Genomic DNA, 19,836 nt, shown 5'->3' with positions numbered 1-19,836 from the left:
TCGTCGATGCACTAAGGAATGATCTTTTGATTTTTTTTATGTTTATGTTCTGTTTCTTTTTTAATCTATTTGTTTTTTGGCTTTTTTTTTATCTCTCTAAACTGTCCACACTTTTTTGGATAAAGTATTGATATTGGTAATGATCATTTAAGTTGTTTATAAATAAAGTTTGTTACCCGTTTCAAAAGTTTTTCTTTTGTATTTGTTCAATAAGAAGAGTTGCAAGGTGCAATTGCTTTAGTTTTTGCAAATAAACAGGTTAGTGCACATTTGATATTATTTATATTTTCTGAACACAACTTCTTACTTTTGTTATTTTTAATTGGTATGTTATTGTCATTTCCCCTCTTGATTTGTTGTTTCTAATTGGTATTTTATTGTCCATTTCCTAGTTATTTATCAGAAAACCTCTTAGTTTGTTCATTTTTCATTGTTGTCTTTCTTGCTAGAATGTTCCTCCTGTGTTCTGTTAGTTCGTTTCTTGAGAGAACATTGCTCAAAGTGGATTGATTTCAACATTGATACATACTCTACAACAACCCTTAATGTCAATTCATATACATATCCAAACATGAGACCCACAAGATTTACTTGAAACCAAATCATTGAGTTGAATTTCTTTACATTATTGAGTTGAGTTGCTAGGTTTGATAACTTTGTTTAGTTTTTGTTCGTAAGTTTATAAGATATATTGTGTATAATGTTAAGTCTCATTCTTTAGACTTTAGAGTTCTATGGATATATTGGTTTATACGTTACTTACTTAAACAATTTGTCATTTTCTTTGTTGTGAATTAGTTAATCTTTGTGTTTTTTGAAAGTTGAGTTGTATATACAAAAGCAATTGAGATTTTATTTTAAACATGTACATGTAAAAGAGAAATATTATTATTTTTTTAAAAAATAAATATTATTGACTTTCACATGCATAAGCAAAAAAAAAAGAAAGAAAAGTATATATTTTTTATTTTATTAATGACAAAACGATAACAAACATTCAATATCGGACAATTACTGGCCAAAAGTATATGAAAAACTGACAATGAAGATAGTATTCAATGTCTATTGAAAACTGAAATTGAAGATAATTGGCATTGATAGTAGTCATCTATAATTCGATTTAAAATCGACATTAAAAAAAAATTATATTAAAACCTTTTATAATACGATCTTTGATGTCGGTTTTCAACCGACATTGTACCCCTATAATGTCAGTTTTAAATCGACATTAAAGCCCAATTTTGTAGTAGTGAATCATTCAGTACTTTCAATAATATAATAAGAAAGATGCATAGTTATAGTAGCCCAATTGTTAAAATGATTAACTTGTTGGAGTTAATGTCGTAAATCGAGTGTATCTTGTAGTTTATAAAAATAAACAAAAGGTATTTTATTTATGTTTAGACTGCAATAATTCAATCCAATAAACTAAGATCCAAGGTTATTTTATGAAACTTAAACATATATAGAGAGACATATAGGTGGATCATGTTTAGGTAATAACCTAAATGGTCTGTAGTAGATGGATAAGGTTGGGTACCTTATCTTAGTGGCACTATGAATACGACATGCTTTGTAGATGTTACAATTGTTGTAAAGTGCTACAAATGATATGATCCTGATCATTCATATGGATACATGTGAGTAGGGGTATTCTATATAAAGAGTTTATATAAGACCGAACCACGAAATGAATAGTCGCTCTATATAATACCTTTGCTTGAAGAGACTTACATTTCACTAGGATTACCATAGGTGATTTAACCTTAATCCTGAGTGAGTTGTGAACTCCTGTTTATAAGGGCAATCCTTTGATTTGTATGGGTGAGTGTGGCCTTGTTAGCCGACTGGACAAACCTATCATTTTGGGGACTTGTCGGAGTAAGGAGCTAGGACACAACTACACAAGATGAAATTTACTCATTTCCTGACCTTAGGAAAAGTAGATAAATTGCTCCCTTAACAGTTGATTCCGGGTCTTGAATATTGAGATATCGACCTCTCACTAGCCCGAGAGGTGTTAGTTCATAGTTGGACTATAAACTGTTTGTTCATTAGAGGGATCAGTGGTATTTAAGGAGTTAGAATTAACTATAAGGGTAAAACAGTATTTTGATCCAATTATAGTTCTGAGCAATTTGTGAAGGGTCGACTCATTGTTGATTGATTATATCCATAGACACATAAATAAATCTACAATTCTAAGAGTGTAACTATTGGTCTTTAGTGGAGTGACCGGTAGTTAATGAAAATTGATTAATTTAATTAAAGACTTTAATTAATTAATCTTATATCATTTGAGCTTCTAATCTATAGGTCAATAAAGGTCCTCTTGTTAGCTCACGAAAGGATATATAAGATGAATGGTTTGAATTATTCAAACCAATTGCATATTAATGAGATTAATATAATATGGTTAATTATAGATGTGATCTATAATCACTACAGGAATTCTGGCTTCTCCCGACGTCATATTTCGTCGAAAAAGTGTGGAAAATTCATTGGGAGAGAATCTCCCGACGAACTTTTGAATGGCATCGGGAGTTGGGGGGAACTCCTAATGCTTAGTATACAACGTTGGCAGTTCCAGGAACTCCCGACGAGCTACAACGTGTTGGGAGTTCCCCCTAACTCCTGACGCCACGTAAGCGTCGGGAGTTCCCCCCAACTCCCAACACCGTTTTAGAGTGTGCCAGGGGATCCTATATGCGTGGGCAGTATTAAAATTTAATATATCGTTTGTAATTTTTTAAAATTTGATCTGAAATCCTGTGAAACATATTATACTAAATAAAGATTCACATAAACGAAAATAAAGTCCATTTTATAAACATTTGTATCAGAAATACATAAAAGAGGTAAAATGAGAACAACATCAAGAACACTTCTCGAACACAGTGTCTTCAACAATTGTCCCAACTCATCTCCGAACAGCATTCTACAATAAAACAAAAACATTGAAATGTTATATCGTTAAACAATTCAATTTCCTCTATTTTTCAATTTTTGAAAGTCCTATATGATCTTTTAGATTAGAATCTAGTAAAAATTAAATTTGCATGCGAAGTATGTAAGAAAGGCTAGCTTATCTCAAAATAATATTAGTGCATGCATAGGATAATGGAGTAGAATAATAGTAAACAAATATTCTTGGAATGGGGAAAGAAACAGAGTCTATCAGTGATAGACTTCATCGTTGGTAGGAGTCTTTTGATGATAGAGTTTATCATTGATAAGAGTTTATTAGTGATGGAGTCTATTACTGATAGATTTTGTTATTTTGCAATTCTTTAAATATATTGTTGTTCACTTGATTAATACCCCTAAAAGTACCACTTATTGCAATTACCCTTTCTTCTTTTATTCTAATGGGTCCAAGTGGAGAGCTTTTAATTCAAATCCATATCCATTTATGCAAGTTTGGGCCTTAGAAATATTGAAACAATAATTGTTGCGGGCCTTTCATTTCTCTTGATGATAGGATGGGCCTTGATTCTAGCCCAATCCATAGTTGGGGCTCATTGGACTAACTACCCATTTGCTATGTAATTTGCTTAAAGTCTCCCTTTTAATTCCTTTTTTATCACAAGTTAAGGCTCCATCTAATTTAATAATAAAAATAAGATCAAAAGAAAAGGAAAAGCACAATTACACATATTAAATATAACAGTTGAGAATTTCTTATACGTTGCTTACATTACAAAATTCAATGATATGAATTATGCAAGCATGAACAAACAAAAACGCAATTACACATCTTAATTAAATTAAAACAGGGCATAAAATAGTGATCCCTTTTAAGATTTTAAAAAAAGTTGAATTAAATTAACATATGTTTTGCACGGCATAGTGGGAAAGAGCGAGAGGCAAGAAGAGAGCGAGATTCTAGTCCTTACATGGTGATGGATGATTTGACTATGAAATAGAACCAATAGTTCATTATCTAATGGATTTTTCCCTTCGTTACATGATTTCTTCTTCATATATCTCGATAATTGATCTATGGAGCAATTACTTAGAAGGACATTTTGAAACCAATGTCCACCATTTCTAGTATTACTCTCCTGAACAAGTTTAACATCAACGAAATTGGTGCTTTGGTGGAGAAAGTCATTACTTTGGATGTCAATGAGGATGTGAAGCTATTGAGGGCATCTTTGCAAGCGAGATTCAGGGAGAGAGCGAGATTCAAGAATAGAGCGAGATTCATGGAGAGAGTGAGATACATGGACTGTGATTGGGCTTTTGAAACATAAAAGTATGGTGGGATGCTTATCTAATTTGTATGAGATTTGAAGCTTTAAATGACACATATTTACAACCAAATCAAAGCAAAGACACCCTTTTAAAGCCTAAAGTTTCACTGTCTAGCTCTACCTTGCTTTTGCCTAATATTGAATCTTCAGCTGATCAAATGAAGTTATATATGTGCTCTTATAGATATCACTATAAAGTTTCTAGTAATCCTAAATATCTTTGTTCGAGTTGTTCGTATGTTATGAATCAAGCCTGTGAATTTGTGAATCCACCTAATTGTGCAACTACACGGGAAAAAAGAAATGTAGGAGGAGGGGTTGTGAAGGATGTGGTTACTTACATGGTGATGGATGATTTGACTATGAAACCAATGTCTACCATTTCTAGTATTACTCCCCTAAACAAGTTTAATATAAAAGAAGTTGGTGCTTTGGTGGAGAAAGTCATTACTTTGGATGTCAATAAAGGTGTGAAGTTGCTGAGGGCATCTTTGCAAGCGAGATTCCGGGAAAGAGCGAGATTCATGGAGGGAGCAAGATTCAGGGAGAGAGCGAGATTCAGGGACTATGATTGGGCTTTTGAAACATCAAGGCATGGTGGGATGCTTATCTAATTTGTATGAGAGTGTTGAAGCTTTAAATGACACATATTTACAACCAAATCAGAGCAAAGACACCTTTTGAAGCCTAAAGTTTCACTGTCTGACTTTACCTTACTTTTGCCTAATATTGAATCTTCAGCTGATCAAATGAAGTTATACATGTGCTCTTATAGATGTCACTATAAAGTTTCTAGTAATACTAAATTTCTTTGTCCGAGTTGTTCGTATGTTATGAGCCAAGCCTATGAATTTGTGAATCCACCTAATAGTGCAACTACACAGGGGAAAAAAATGTGGGAGGAGGGTTTGTGAAGGATGTGGTTACTTATATGGTGATGGATGATTTGACTGTGAAACCAATGTCCACCATTTCTAGTATTACTCTCCTGAACAAGTTTAATATCAAAGAAGTTAGTGCTTTGGTGGAGAAAGTCATTACTTTGGATGTCAATCAGGGTGTGAAGCTATTGAGGGCATCTTTGCAAGCAAGATTAGGGAGAGAGCGAGATTCAGGGACTGTAATTGGGCTTTTGAAACATCAAGGCATGGTAGGATGCTTGTCTAATTTGTATGAGAGTGTTGAAGCTTTAAATGACATAACTAAAGACATAACTAAACTTTGCTACCATAACTGCATAAAGCTACTAAAGACATAACTAAACTTTGCTACCATAACTGCAGAATAGCAATATACTACACAACTAAATAATGTTGTAATCATACCTAATTTGATGGGTCTTCTCTATGTGATTGTACCATGTCTTCAATCATCTTTTTCATTTCTTCTATTTGTCTCGCATGATCCTCTTGCATTCTTCTCTGAACGTCTTCGAGTTCCTTAATCCTCGACTGAGACTGTTGGAAATTGACTCTCAATTAATCCATTCCCGCCTCTATTCCTTGAGTAGATGACGAGCTAGATGACATGGTACTCCTTCTTGACTTAGGCTTAGGGCCCCAACCTAGACCTTTTGAATATCCGGGTCGTCTATCCAAAACCGTCTCACAGATTTCATCCCCTGTTAGTGGTTGAGAACCTTCTATAGTACTGGGGCTGGATTTTAATTCCAACATTTGATGCTAGACATAATAATTAAATGGGTAAGAACGAGCGACTAAAGTTAAAAGTAAAAAAACATACGACAGTAAAGAAAAAAAATGTTACATGTGCCCTTTCAGCTGCCTCGTTCACAAACTTGCCACCTTTAGAGTGTGTTTCCCTAAATAGTTCAACACGTTCTATTTCTCGACCCTTCTTTTCCTTTTCCTGCAACTCTGCCTACGTGGTCGAACTATAATTTTTCTCTATTCTTCTGGTTTGTCACATTTCCTACATTTGAAGAAAAAAAATATGTTAATAGTGTGATGTATTAGTAAATGCAGCAAATGATACACGCCATAAATATTGTACCTGAAATGCTTCATTCTCGAAGCAGTCACACAAAAAGTACCAATCTTCTGGCCTATTTTTAAGCCAAGTAGGCAAACTGGCACGTGCTTGCTGAGGATCTCCACATTTTCTATAATGTCTGTGCAAATCTGATCTAAATTCTTTGAACGAGTTTTGCATTTGATGTTCTATGAAACGATTAAGTCATTTACTAGACAAATCAAGATCGAAATGAGCCTACAAAAGAGGGAGGGAAGAATTAACATAGATGATGTTCATGACTGTAAAAGAATAAACTTATAATTACTTACCAATAATTGACTTTTAGCCAATTCTATGAACTCAAGCAAAAGTACGACAACGTACTGGAAATGCGGATCTCATGGTGACGCCGATGGCATTACTAAAATGAATCAAATGTTGAGATATCGGTTTCGTCTCCCCCTTATTTATCACGATTGTGATTCTCCCATGTTTTTGTATGTATTTTTTCAACTCGATGTTCCGCGAATGCTCTCGCTTCTTCCCATTAGATGCTGAGCCACTATTTGAAGAATAAAAAATTTAAAATAGTTTATGATGTATTTCAGTTAACAGAATATATTTCAAAATATACTAACCTGAAGTATCACCTACAGAAGATACCGTGTTGCCTAGATATAACTCTTGGAATTCTTCATCAGTCTCTCGTTGCTTATTAGGAGTTGACATCGTATCTATACAAACACAAAAGAGAGAAAACAATATTAAATTAACAATAAATACGTGTAAACTAGAGAAAAAGAGAATTTAGTAGATACATCATTACCCATCATCGTAATCTAATTCAAGTTATTCATCAGCACTTGAATTGTTATTGGGAGATAATTGTTCTTCATCATCATCATTTATGAAGTCATGATCACCATGTATAGTAATTGATCTTTCCACAACTGTAGGATCAACGTCAACTCTGCATAAAGTAACCTCCTCAATGGTTTCATCCACTCGGATGCCACCAACAATTTCTAGTAAATCTAGTTGTGCGTTTTCAACATCATCTACTTCCGGTACATCCCATATTCCTTTATTTTGGACTACTTGAAAATTTTTCCAATTGCTACCATGTTTGGTGTCATCAATGTAAAAGACTTGTTGTGCTTGGATAGCAAAGATGAAAGGCTCGTCGACATACCAAAAGTGTGATGTATTGATCGAATTGTATCCTAAATCCACATGTGTCCTATTACTTTTGTTGTTATCTGTGTCAAACCATCTATACTTCAACAAAAAAATGCGTCTTCTGTTCGCATATTGCAAATCTAATACTTCATCTACAACACCGTAGAAATTGTTATCCACACTTGTGTTCTCACTGATCTTCCCGGCCACTAGGACTCCACTATTTTGTGTAGCTCGACGATTATCACGGTCTACAGTGTGAAATCGTACCCCATTAACAATGCATCCATTGTAAGAGCGCAACTCAGACAAAGGTCCCATTGCAGTGAAAATAAATCATCGGAGATATCTTCTCTCTCGCGCCGTTATAGAACCTGATAATTACTTATACATTAAAAATGAATACGAATAATGAATCATCCCTCAACCATTGCCTACAAAATAACTATGTATACTTGAGATTTGAACCAATCGGGAAATTTGTGTTGATGTTTTATATATAAGTCAAAGGTGCTTTGAGCTTCACGATGAATTAACCTCAAATGTTGCCTACAATATTTAACATTTAAATGTTATATCAAAGGAGATACCCTAGAATTTAGAAAAGGAAACATTTTGAAACGTACTTATGATAGTCTGTTATTTCTTTACAATTGTTGAGAATGTACCAATGTGCAATACGCTTTTCCTCCGCTGATAGCGTTCATAAAGTTGACGCCCCTAATGGTCGTACCTTCTGCCTAAATAATTCAAATTCACAAAATATCTCGTGATCGGGAATGTTATCATCATTTCATTCATCTCCATTGAATCTCGTTTCAATCCCACTTAGATATCGCGAGCATAAGTTTCATGATTCATTCATTGCATATGCTTCCACTATAGACCCTTCGAGTCGTGCTTTGTTCCACACAAATTGTTTTAATGTTCGTAAACTTCTTTCGATAGGATACATCCAATTGTAACTAACTGGACTCACCACTTTGGTTTCATATGGTAGATGAACTACAAGGTGTACCATTATATCGAAAAAGGCAGGTGGGAATATTCTCTCTAATTTACAAAGTATGACTATGATGTATGCTTGTAGTATGTTCAAATCACTTACACATATTGTCTTTGCACATAAGTCGTGAAAGAATGTACACAACTCAACAATAGCAGTGGATACATTCTTCGGTAGTATGTTCAAATACCAATAGGGAGTAGTCTATGAAGCATTACATGACAGTCGTGTGTTTTCAGCCCCGATATTTTTCCATCTTTGTCATTGACACATCGTGATATGTTAGATACGAATCCATCAGGAAATTTCACTGATTTCAAATACTTGCAAAACAAAATCCGTTCACCATTGGTTAATGTGTATGCTGCATGTGGTTTTACAAATTTGTTCTCGACCTGTATCAAGTGTAGATCCTTTCTTATCTTCAAATCTTGTAAGTCCAATCAAGCATTCGTTGTATCCTTTGTTTTCCCTTCAATATTTAACAATGTGCCCACTAAATTATCGCATATGTTTTTTTCAATAAGCATTACATCCAATTTATGTCGTAACAATAGTCTAGACCAATATGAAAGTTGGAAAAAAATACTTTTTTTAGTCCAGTTTAGAATTCGCTTTATTTTTTTATCTTGCTTCGATGGATGTTTGCTAAGCACAGAAAAGTTTAGCGTATTTATTTGTTGTAATATCTCTTTTCCATTCATTACGACTCGTGGAGGTCTACGTTCAACTTTTCCATCATGTTGTCTACTTCGACGCCAACTATGATTCTCCAGAAGATAACGTCGATGTCCCATAAATGATATTTTGCCTCTTATCCCGAAGGACGAGTTATCTTCTTTGCGTATTGAACAGTTTAATAACCTTTTGTTACTCCACTCAGATAAGTCACCGTACGCAGGGAAGTCATTAATCGTCCATAATAAGGTAGCATATATTGAAAAACTCACCAACACAGAATCATAAGTTCGCACACCAATTGTCTGCAACTCTTTCAACTCTCTCAATCAAGGGTTGCAATAAACATCAATTTCCTTCCAGGAGTTTTGGATCAGGTATGAGCAAAGACATGAAGAAGTTTGTTTCCTTCATGCATTTCCAAGGGGACAAATTATAAAGAAATTATCACCACAGCCACATTACTATAAGAAGTGCTCATATTTCCAAACAGATTGAAGCCATCTGAAGCTAATCCCAAACGAACATTTCGAGGATCTAAAGTGAAATGAGGGAATTCACGATCAAAATGTTTCCACCCCTCTGTATCAGTTGGATGTCGCAATACATCCATTTCAACTCGCTTATCTTTTATGCCATCTCATGTCAGAAGCACCTTCTTCTGATACAAACAATCGTTTTAATCTCCGGTATCAATGGAAAATAACACAATACCTTATGTGGTATTTTTTACCCTTGCTATCATTAACTTTGTACGAGACTCACCACAAACAAGACATTGTTGTAAATCTGCAAACTCTTTCCAAATACAATAACAATCATATTTGCACGCATGAATAGACTCATAGCCTAGGCCTAAATCACGCAATTTTCACTTGGCTTCATAAAAGGAAGTAGGTATAGAGGTGCCAGCTAGAAACGTTGCTTTTAACAATTCCAGCAACATGTCAAACGATTTGTTACTCCAGCCGTTCAGAACTTTGAAATGCATCAACTTCACTAAAAAGTTTAAAGACAAAAATTGCAAACACCCAGGGTATAATTCATTACGTGCTTCGCGTCATTAAATCTCGAATAAGTTCGTGGTACTCTTTTCTTGACCATTAAAGAACATTTCATTATTCTCAATCCTTCCTTCATTTGCATTTCCGTTTTCAATTGGAATTGTAAATCGTTTATAAGATTCAACATCTCATTTTCTTCGACAACATTACTCTCATATACTATCTACTTCAACATCCTGTTGAAATGACTTGTATGACTTCTAAGATAAGTTTACTGGCTCTCCATGATATACTCATTCACAATATGAGGGAGATATTCCATATGTTAATAAGATGTCGTTCACAATATCTATTTTTTTCCAAGTTGAATTCAATACAACTCTTTGCATGGATATCTTCTTTCGTCTGGGAATCATTTAACGAAACCTTACATATCTAAGAACTATGATACTCTTTCTCTATACTCCACTTAATAACTTTATTCCTTAGTTTAATCCATTCTTTATTCATCGTTAAAAATAAATATTTTCTAACCAACTTATAATCCAAAAAACAATAACTGGATTAGAGGACAAATACAAAGTATTATTAAGCATTCAGTTCCATAATTTTTCATTTCTTAAGGCAAAATAAACACATAGGCCCTAGACCGCTTAAATTATTTAACAACTTTCAAATGTTTTATTTAGTATGTCTCCAAGCTTTCAATTTTGTGTCTAATATAGGCCTTTCATCTATTCAATATCTTCTAAAATTTACAAGCCTATTGGGACACAAAATTTTAAAGTTCAATTTCTATTAGACACAAAATTTAGTTTATGTCTAGCAGATTCTTTAAACTTTTTTAAATATATAAATGCATTAAGTACAATATTTTTTCTAAATTAAGTAATCCATAACCTTAAGAATTAAAAAGGAAAAAAAAAAACTCAATCCATAATAACATCAACAATCCATAATTCATAATTCACATTGGATTACCAACATGCTAGAAATTAAACATTAGCAATATTAATTACCAACATTAGTAATATGCTAAAAAATAAACATTACCAAAATTACCACATGCTAGAAATTAAAAACAATGGCTTAAATTAAGATATAAAATAAGAGAAATAAATGAAATGGATGTGCACGAACCTTGATGAAAAGCTTGAAAATAAACAACAAATTTGCAAGCAATGAAGGGGAAGGCGACGGCGGACGGGGACGGCGACACAAAGGGGAAAGGCAGGCGTGAAGAGAGGTGGCGACAGAGGGGAGTGGCGAGAGCGTGAAGGGAAGAAGGAAAATGGGGCGGCCAGTGTGAAGGGAGGTGTGCGAGCTAAAAAAATCGAGGGGTTAGAGTTTTTTTAGAGAGATTAAAAATTTGGATGTACACGAGAAAAAGGAGGGGTTTTGTTAAACCAGATCCCTCTCCCGACGCCGCTTTAATGCGTCGATAACTCTCGACGTCGGTTTGGATGCGTCGGGAGTTCCCCTTTATGGCATCGAGAGTTCCCGGGGAACTCCCGACAACCCTTTACTTCGTCGGAGAGACCGTCTCTCCCGACGACCTAACCCCCGAAGCCTTAAAACGGCGTCGAGAGTTCTCGTTTTTTCTTGTAGTGAACTAAGAGAGAAAAATATTTGAATAAGATTCAAATATTAAATAGATGTATACATATAAATATATGATAATTATATGTTGATTAATTTTATATTAAATATGATTTAATATAGTCATTTAATTGATTAATTAATTAATTATATTAGATTTAACATATATGGTTATTTAATTATTGGATTAATTAATTAAATAAAAGTCATTTAATTAAATTATAACTAGAGTAGGTATAGGAAAGTCTAAGAGAAGGAGTCATCCCTCCTCCCTATAAATAGGTCTTCATGTGTTTGTGAGACAGTTGAATTGGGAATTTTGAATCCTAGTCTGCTACTACATTTCTCCAAATCTCTCTTGTTTTCTCTACTACTTCTTCTTCCTCTTCCATATGTTGGAGACCACACATCCAATTCATAGGATCCTAGAGAATAACAAGGTTTCACTTATGGTGGTGTTCTTTGATCATTGAAGAGATATTCTAGAGAAGATGCCAAGGTAATCATAAAGATTTTGGGAATCAACAAAGGTAAAGTTTAGCTCTTCCCTCTTTTCTTCTCTTAAATGCATGTTAATCTTTATTATTTATCCATTATGTTATTATTTCCATACCATATTTTGTTAATGTAAAATCGAAAACAAAATTATAAGGCGATCACACGCTTTTACTTAGGATTTGATCCCTTCATAACTAACTCAGTGAAACCAACATTTACTTTCATCTCACGGCAACTTACAAATACACCTTAATATACAAAAATGGCAAAAAGAGAAAAAGGCCAATAGTGGTGTGAGAGTATTTATGAGTTTTTGTTTCCTCCGTATCTCTTCAAGAAACCTGATCAATTCGAGCTCCTCTCAAGTTGTTGAACCGTTTTCAAAATCTTATGTTAAAAATCTTATTTTCTTTTCTATTTTCTATTTCTTGCATGATAAATCTATCATCTCTTATTCTCAAATTTGTCATTAAAGCTTCAGAGAGTTTTAAGTTCTTTCTCTCTTCTTTTGCATTAGATTGATTCAATCTAATCTTTTGCATCTTCACATTTTGCACAAAACGAAGTGGGAGAAAACATGGCTGAAGGAGAACATTCATTCCCACCTGTGAAATCCATCAAAGAGATGGATTAGTCATTTGGGCTTTTATTTTGAGAATGACAGTAGCTTTTGTTGTTACTCCCAAAAGACCATTAATCATATGAATTTATAACTCCAATCTATATTTCTTATACTACAACATAGTACAAGTAGCAATACTGGATCGTCTCCATAAAAAATTGTGGTATTTTAGCTAATTGAGGAAATCTTGGTACTTTAGCACTAATAATGACCTAATCAATTAAACATCCATTAAGTCTAAGGAAATAAACCAAGTCATAACAATTTACATAGCCTAAATTACCAATCGATTAGATTCTTGATTGATTAACTTGAATGATACAAAAGAAATTGCCTCAGGCAATTTAGAACTCAATTACAAACAAGCCAAAAATTCAAGCCCTAACTGAGATTAACATGAATAGACACATCTTTCTCTATCAAAGCAAAGATAATATGATGGTTGATTAAGCCACAAGTAATTTCTAAGCATAGAACATTACATTACCTTAAGAATCAATAAAATCCAACGTGAATTTTGAATAAACAAGTCTCTCAACTAAGACACATAAGTTTAATCCTATCTCTTAAGCTAGAAATCACTTACTTAGCCATTCATAATGCGACCAAGATGAGCAATGATGTTCAAATAAATGAAAAATATAAAGAAGATAATGTTGGGAAGAAGAAAATAGGGAAATTCAAGAGTGTCTTGACCTAAAATGGTAAATATATATATATGTAGAGAGAGAGAGAGAAAATCCCTTGCACAGTGACGATCTTCATATTTGTCGTAGCGCAGGCCTAGAGCGTTGTTGCACTCCACGCGATGCCCTCGTATGCGCGCATTCTACTTTTTTCCGTTTGTGTTCGGAGCACTACGACGCTCTCCAATCTGCGAGCTATTGTCTTTAAGCATCTAGTGCAACGTCGTGCAAGCATAGGTATGCCATCCTTAAAGGTAATTTGGTCATTTTTCATCCTTTTTCACGGTTGATGTTCTAGAGCTCCGTTTTGGTTCTTTTTCATCCTGTTTCAGCTCCAATTGTCGATTTTACCCCTTAATTGCTCAAAACCTTCAAAATAACATAATAAACATGTAAAATCAAAGAACAAGCCTTAATTAAGTTAGAAAAAATAGCACTGTTATGGTACTATCAGAGAGCCCATTTAGCCCAACAAATTGTATTCAGAGCTATCAAGAACTTTTCAATAAAGCAATTCTTGGAGATAAAGAATCAAGAAACGAATCAAGAAGAGAAGTTTAACGGTTGTTGCAAGATAATATCGAGAAATTCAACAGGTGATGAGATTTTGATCTTTGGAAAGCTAAAGTCAAAGCAATTCTTGGACAGCAAAAGAGACATAAAGCTATCCAAGATCCTTCCAAACTTCCAAAACATCTTGATAGAGGATATGAAAAAAAAAAAAAAAAACTATGGAACTAACAGTTATGGAATTTTTGTTTTAAATCTAAGTAAGTTTCTTCGACAAGTAGTGGATTGAGAAACTACTTTTAAAAATGCGGACAAAGTTGAATGAGTTTGTTGTAGGCATCTAAGAGAAAGATTCTTTACATACAAGATGAATCTTTCTAAAAGCTTGAGATTGAATCTTGATGATTTAAAATGTTTAGAATAGAATTTAGAAGTATGGGTGAAGAAATAAGTGCAAACAATGAGGCCTTTGTTTTTACTTGATTCACTTCTTGAAGTGTATAAAGATATGAAGACATTTGTTAAAATATGGAAGGGGCTCAGTCACTAAAATGATTATTAATTGATGCTTTAAAAACTAAAGAAATTGATTGATAGCTCTCAACCAAAATGGGGCTAGCTCTTATATGTCTAATGTTTAAATGTGCTCTTTATGTAGAGAGACGAGCAAAGGAGACTTGTGGGGCAGCTTTCGTTTGCAAAACGGTAAAGTTGAGGGTCAAACGGAGCATCCAAGCTCATTTTGAGCAAAAAATAACTATAGTCTTTGAAGGCCTTTGCGTTGCGGCGCTGCGCAACTCTAGGCACGACGCTCTATCTAGTAGTACGCAAATGCAGCAACATCATGGTGCTCGACAATTATGAAAAGAAATGTATGCAGATGAAAGTCCATCGAACCACGACATTGTCCCATGGCGTTACAGGGCCAATGCATTCCCTATAAATATGGGATGTTTCCTAGGGAAAACAAGAAGAGAGGAAAAGGGTTCCCACCTGAATCATGGACTCTTTTCTACTATTTTTTTTTTTTTTTCTTTAGTTTTCTCTTGAGATTTTATTCGCCTTGAATACTCCCACTCGATATGTGTTATTGGTTAATCATGTTTTTGTTTTAGGATTTTGGGTGATCCTATTATAACCTTGTGATGATTATTAATCTGATTATACATTCATTGTCCAAGGATATATGATTTGCTTCAATTTCATAATTGCGTTTCTTTGTGCAAGATATATTAAATGTTTATTAATTTTAAGGATCTAGGAAGAAAAATAAATGTTTTTATGTTGATCTCAAAACAAAATAAAAGGAAATAATTATATATATATATATATAAATATCAAAGACTCATAAGACACTTTGGCAAAATTATAATTTTCATTTCAGAAAAGATATCATGTAAAGAATTTCAAAATTCATGGACGGGAAGTTAATATATATTTGTATGTGTGTATGTATATATGTGTTGAAATAGATAACAATAAACTAATAATATGAATTTGATGGTTGTGGATTTCACACACGTTCGCCATTGTCGTGGCCCTTCATACGCTTAGCTTTCAACCCGCTTCTCCTAATCTAGTCTTGCTTCCCAAGCTAACCTGCGTGAAAGATCATCGTACCAGTGTGGTACTAAGCTTACCATACTCTGATGCCTAAGTTAGTAAAGGGGATATATAGATTAGCTAAGCACACAAAAGTGAGATCCAATATCTTCTTCGGAGATTACTTACTCTCTCTTTCTGAGATGTCGAATGTAGCTATTTATAGTATCTTCTCTCTGATAGCTGATGTGGCTACGTATAACTCCAACGAAATCAAGGTTGCTTACAGTACTCAAGGCTGCAGAGTGTAAGTCGAGCGTAGATTGATTACTTCATGATTGGTATATATTCATTGGTTCGATTGGTTGACTGAATATCCTATTGGCTTTTTGGCCCTTAGTCTAATTAATTTAAATTAATTAATATTTGATAATAACAAATCTAATTTTGTTTAGTAATAATTTTACTATTTTGAATATTTTTAACCTATGAAGCACAGATACAGTTACATGATACGGATACAATCGGATACGGCGATTCGTCAATTTCTAAAAAACTAAGATATGGATAGATATGTCATTTTTATATATATTTTTTAATATATATATTTCTAAAAAAATAAGGATACTATACATTGAAGATATTTTTTTTTTCTTAAAAAAAATCTAGGATATAGATAAATTTAGCATACAAGTTAATAACAATAACACAAAATAGAATACAAACACTGAAATACAATACAAAAAAAAGCAACATCTAAGATGTTGAAGTACAATAGCTAATAAAATGCAATAGAAAAGTGACTCATATTACAAAGAAGAAGAAGAAGATTAGAGGGAGAAGTGTGAAGATAAATGAAAACTTTTTCATTGAATTGTTGAAAATATCCAAATGGTTTATATTTTTATGGACTTTGTGAGGACTCAAATGTGAAGATGAAGATTAGATGATTCTAGGGTTTGGTCTTTTATTTATTTTTTCCCTTTTAGTTTTGGAATCGAGTAGTGAGCTTTTTAAATAGATTGCTTAGTTTTATATTGGAAAAGATTAGATGAGTTGTTTGTCTTTTTTATTTAAAAAAAGGTACGCGTAGAAATAGATACGTTAAATCACGTGTCAGATACATATCTGAGAAGTATCTAGAAGTATCGGTATCCAATACGTGTCTGATACGGATTCTTTGTCTCACATGAAGTATTTGTGTTTCATAGTTTCTAACATAGAGACCAAAATAACGATTCTGATGTCTTTTGATTCATCTAAATCAAAGTTGATATGAAAAAGATAGGGACAAAACAAATTTGAAGGAAAAATACCCATCATGATGACGCAACAGCTTACTCATCAAATTTTGTCAATTAGAGAGTGTCATGATGTTATGGAGAAGGGACACATTTGGCTTTAAATTTATATTGGGTAGATTTTTGTATTCCTTTAAAATAAAAAAAAAATAAAAAATATGAATCAAGAAAGAAAATTAAAAAGAAAGAAGTGAACATTGGTCATTAAAAAAGAAAGAAAAAAAAAAGTGTGTAGCAACAAGTTTCTGTTGGGGATTTAAAATAAATTATATTGTTAAGTCTTTTTTTTTTTTCTCTCTGTCCATTTTAATCTCTACAGTTCATTTTGCTTTTTATTCAATTAAAATCTGATTATTACCTCTCTTCCGTCTTTAAATTCCATGGTTTCTATAAAAATTTTCCAACTTTTTACAATTTTACGATTGTTAAAATTTGTAAAAATATCACTATTATTGCTCAATGAAACTTTAAATTGAGAAATTTTTTATTGTATTGTGAGGATTGAATTGTGTGAACTCAAATTTGTACTACTCTTTTTAGAGAGTTTGTTATGTGTTCTTAAAACTTTTAGACACTATAATGGTTTAATCCTAACCATTGAAAATGATCGGGTTTGATCTTAAACTCAAAAAAGGACCAACGTTGAAGTTGGGCTCTAATCTATGGAAAGAGTTTAAGGAAAATTTTATTCAAAATCTCAAGAGACAACGTTGAGTTTAACTGAACCACTATAAAATTACAGTGTTGTCTTCTTTTACTCTTTTCTTCTTAATTTTGTAATTAATTTTAGATGCATGCTCTAGATTATTTTTCTTCATTGAGACCGATTAAATTAAGACTTGTTTACTTCTTTGTTAATGTAATCCATTAATGGTAATCTAAAAAGTGGACCACATTTAAATATGTTTATTGTAGTTTACTAGTGTTCTATAATCGTAACGAAACATAGGCCCCACTATGAAAATTTGTAATCAACAAATATAGTTATGTTTCAGATGAGAGGATCATCAATCTAATTACATTTGATTATTACGTGGGACCCATACCCTCTTTTCTTTTTACTAACTTTTCAACCTTTACTCTTTTTATTACGTTTACCTATGAAAGTAAACAATATTAATGAATTTTTTTATTACGATTTCATCAATGTGTAGTGAATATAATTAAAGGAATCTCCTTCCCTTTGCAGTTGAGACCCATTAAATTTGATGGAAGAATGTCAACTCATTAGATTGTGGCAATTTTGGTTACAAATTAGTAAACATGGTCTTATTGTTCTATACTTTTTATCAATTTTGACTTTATCAACAATTAGAGTTTCTATTAGTTTTCTTTAAAAAGTGTAAAAACTGTAATCACTTTAAATTGAGCATACTTAGAAAAATGTTTAATTAGATCATACCCACCCTATAGGGTTGTGATACTAATCCAACAAATCCAAGGATCTAACATTTTTTTTTTTTTGGTGGGGTGTGCGTTTTTCTTTGTTGCCTCCTAATTTTTTTTAGACTTGAGTCCACCCGTAGACTTTCGAAATTGCCTGAAAAAAAAAACAAAAACTAACAAATCTTAAAATTAATTCATACTTTATAAGTCTTAAAATAATAAAGACCAAAGTATAAAGGGGTAAGCACTAGTGTGATTGAAGGGGTCGACATTTATTGGCTGATCCGTGAGTCAGCACATATATATGGGAGTGGACCCTGAAAGTTAAAGAGCCCAAAATGGACAAAGCCCATTTAGGCTCCACTTTGCATGGCCTGGCCATGCACTTATGATGCCCAACCCAATGCCAACACTTTGGGGCAATGGGCTTTGATGTTGATTAGCCATGCATGGTTTAAGCCATGCAAAACCATGCATTGTCATACTAGTTTATTGGTCCACTAGGACCATTATTTGTCTATGTGGACTCTAGTTTTTATTTAAGAGTTTTTTTTTTTTTTTTTTTTTTGATAAATAGTAGTTTGAATGTAGAAAAGGGAGGAATTAGAATAGCAATCGATTATCCTTTGTATTTCTCAATGTTTTCTGATACAGAGGGGCAACCTTTTATTCGTGTTGTACAATACCCTTAGGGTTTTTCATTTACACTAAATAATGAAAGAATAGGGAAAAACAATATATTTACACAGCCTCCTACGTGTCATGTGTTCACAGGCCTGGAGAAATAGAGGAGCCGATTGGCTAAATGACCTTTTCTTTTCCTTTTAAATATCCTCAATTCTTTGTTGGACTGATGATATGGTGAGGTGCTGCTTAGGTGTCTTAGTGCTGCCACTTGATTGGTCCTTGCAATCTTTTATCCTAACAATAGTCAAAACAAAATTACCTTTTCAAAAAATAGTCAAAGCAGTTTCCCTTATAAAAATGGTCAAAACATTCAAACGGTTCATTGAAATATAAAAAAAAAGACAAGTATACCCCTATTAAATCCCTACATTCTTAGTTTATTTAAAAAAAAAAAAAAATTGGTTGAATAAAACAAAATTCTATTATCTAACCACTTAATTCTAAATACTAAAAATTCTTTTGGAAATCTATTAGAAAATCTTCCTAAACCTTCCTTATTGATCAAGAAAAAGAAAAAAAAAATAATCTCCCTTTTTAAAAAAAATATTAAGATCTAATTTGTCTAACAAATCTAACATTCAAATGAAAATAGAACAAACCCTAATGCAAATACATATCCAGAATTGTAAATACATCGTATTCAAATTAACAAAAAAAAAAAAAGAAAAGAAAAAGAAAAAAGAAAAAACTTGTTAATGAAAAGAATTCCTTCTATGCAACAACTACGACCATAAAGCATATCATCCAAATCATGAGAAATTAATAATCGGCATTTTGTGCCATAACATGGTGAATGCTATTCCAAACCCAAAAACCTTTCAATCTCAATTTTTTTATTACGTCAGATGCACTCGTTTCTTAATGAAGATCCAAATGACCTGTTTCTTAATGTAGTTCCAAAACTCATC

Source organism: Benincasa hispida, chromosome 4, assembly GCF_009727055.1.
Source record: "Benincasa hispida cultivar B227 chromosome 4, ASM972705v1, whole genome shotgun sequence".
Taxonomy (NCBI): Eukaryota; Viridiplantae; Streptophyta; class Magnoliopsida; order Cucurbitales; family Cucurbitaceae; genus Benincasa; species Benincasa hispida.
The sequence above is the reverse complement of the archived record's forward strand: the minus strand, read 5'-3'. Positions refer to the sequence as shown.